This window comes from Schistocerca gregaria, unplaced genomic scaffold (genome assembly GCF_023897955.1).
Source record: "Schistocerca gregaria isolate iqSchGreg1 unplaced genomic scaffold, iqSchGreg1.2 ptg000186l, whole genome shotgun sequence".
NCBI lineage: Eukaryota > Metazoa > Arthropoda > Insecta > Orthoptera > Acrididae > Schistocerca > Schistocerca gregaria.
This window is the reverse complement of record NW_026061733.1, coordinates 50,001-52,500: the sequence shown is the minus strand read 5'-3', so window position 1 is coordinate 52,500 and position 2,500 is coordinate 50,001.

Below are 2,500 nucleotides of genomic sequence, written 5' to 3'. Positions count from 1 at the left end.
GCGCGCAGGGTGCGCCGGCGCATAGCTGGGACGCCAGCCGGGCCCGTCGGCCGGCGCTCCTGCCACTGGGCGCCCCCCACCAGCCGGCTGTAGTGCGTGCGCTCACGCAGCGCGCGGCCAGCACGCCGGGCGGCCCCCCCTCACCGGCCGGGGACTGTCCCGCCAAGCCACAGCCTCGTATCGCTTCATACCCACATGGCCAACTCAGGTTCGGGGGCATGGCGGGTACCGCCGAAACAACCGGTTCACAGATGTACCGATCGTCGCTATCACCGATGCACCTGCAGCGCGAACAACCGCTCAACAACTGATTTCCAGTTCATTTGCGGATCTTTGGCAGCAAACGTATACGTCAATCTACATTTGCGAAATCTACGATTCTGGCATGCCTGCATGTTATGTGTCACGACACGCTACATCAGCCCACATACACACTGCGGCATGTACACGAGAGAACACGTGGAAGATGGTCCGCGCACGTGTGCAATGTCCCTTGCGCGGTCGACTGTCAACCGGCCTCTGTAGCATGTCGCAGATGTGGAACGCGGTCCACCGTGCTATCATGTTGTGTGGGGCAATACGATTAAATAGGAAAACCCTCGTCGCTACATCAACAGACGGCTCACGCTGATTCCCGGCAGAGGGAGGAGGGGGGGGGGGGGGGGCCAACATGCAATACTTTCGTCCGTACCTACTTACCACATGTCTGTACGGCGTACAACAGTGCAATCTCGCTGTAATGGGGAGACGAGACAAGTAGCATCGTGCACAACATATGGCCCTTATGATTCGCCATTGTAGGGCGCAGCCGGTGTACGGTCAAGCATGTGCCACATTATGTCACTCAGTACGTAACGACGGATGATCAGTGTGGGTTACGCGTACATCAGCGGACAGTCCACACAGGCCGTACCACAACGTACACTGACTGCATCGACAACCGAATGCAACTGAACAGCTGCAAGGCTCATTTCACAAACAAACGCCTGACCGACCAGCTTGGAAGGGCAGGAGGGGAGGGCGATATTCGTTCTGTAGCGGTACACCCTTCCAGTGGTTAGCGGGACTGTGTAGAAAGTACGCAACACTCGAAAGACCTTTATGTGAGGGTACGCACCATGGCATCAAGAAATACACATGACACCAGAGGATCCAAGCAGTGAACTATGTTCAGAGGGTTGCTGTTAGGCAAAGCTACATTCCTGTGACGTTACATGTGACAGTTAAGGTGCAGTGTAAGTTAGGTTAAGGTGCAGTGTAAGTTAGGTTAAGGTGCAGTGTAAGTTAGGTTAAGGTGCAGTGTAAGTTAGGTTAAGGTGCAGTGTAAGTTAGGTTAAGGTGCAGTGTAAGTTAGGTTAAGGTGCAGTGTAAGTTAGGTTAAGGTGCAGTGTAAGTTAGGTTAAGGTGCAGTGTAACTTAGGTTAAGGTGCAGTGTAAGTTAGGTTAAGGTGCAGTGTAACTTAGGTTAAGGTGCAGTGTAACTTAGGTTAAGGTGCAGTGTAACTTAGGTTAAGGTGCAGTGTAACTTAGGTTAAGGTGCAGTGTAACTTAGGTTAAGGTGCAGTGTAAGTTAGGTTAAGGTGCAGTGTAAGTTAGGTTAAGGTGCAGTGTAACTTAGGTTAAGGTGCAGTGTAACTTAGGTTAAGGTGCAGTGTAACTTAGGTTAAGGTGCAGTGTAACTTAGGTTAAGGTGCAGTGTAACTTAGGTTAAGGTGCAGTGTAACTTAGGTTAAGGTGCAGTGTAACTTAGGTTAAGGTGCAGTGTAACTTAGGTTAAGGTGCAGTGTAACTTAGGTTAAGGTGCAGTGTAACTTAGGTTAAGGTGCAGTGTAACTTAGGTTAAGGTGCAGTGTAAGTTAGGTTAAGGTGCAGTGTAACTTAGGTTAAGGTGCAGTGTAACTTAGGTTAAGGTGCAGTGTAACTTAGGTTAAGGTGCAGTGTAACTTAGGTTAAGGTGCAGTGTAAGTTAGGTTAAGGTGCAGTGTAAGTTAGGTTAAGGTGCAGTGTAAGTTAGGTTAAGGTGCAGTGTAAGTTAGGTTAAGGTGCAGCGTAACTTAGGTTAAGGTGCAGCGTAACTTAGGTTAAGGTGCAGCGTAACTTAGGTTAAGGTGCAGCGTAACTTAGGTTAAGGTGCAGCGTAACTTAGGTTAAGGTGCAGCGTAACTTAGGTTAAGGTGCAGCGTAACTTAGGTTAAGGTGCAGCGTAACTTAGGTTAAGGTGCAGCGTGGGTTAGGTTAGGGGCCAACGTGGGTTAGGTTAGGGGCCAACGTGGGTTAGGTTAGGGGCCAACGTGGGTTAGGTTAGGGGCCAACGTGGGTTAGGTTAGGGGCCAACGTGGGTTAGGTTAGGGGCCAACGTGGGTTAGGTTAGGGGCCAACGTGGGTTAGGTTAGGGGCCAACGTGGGTTAGGTTAGGGGCCAACGTGGGTTAGGTTAGGGGCCAACGTGGGTTAGGTTAAGGGCCAACGTGGGTTAGGTTAAGGGCCAACGTGGGTTAGGT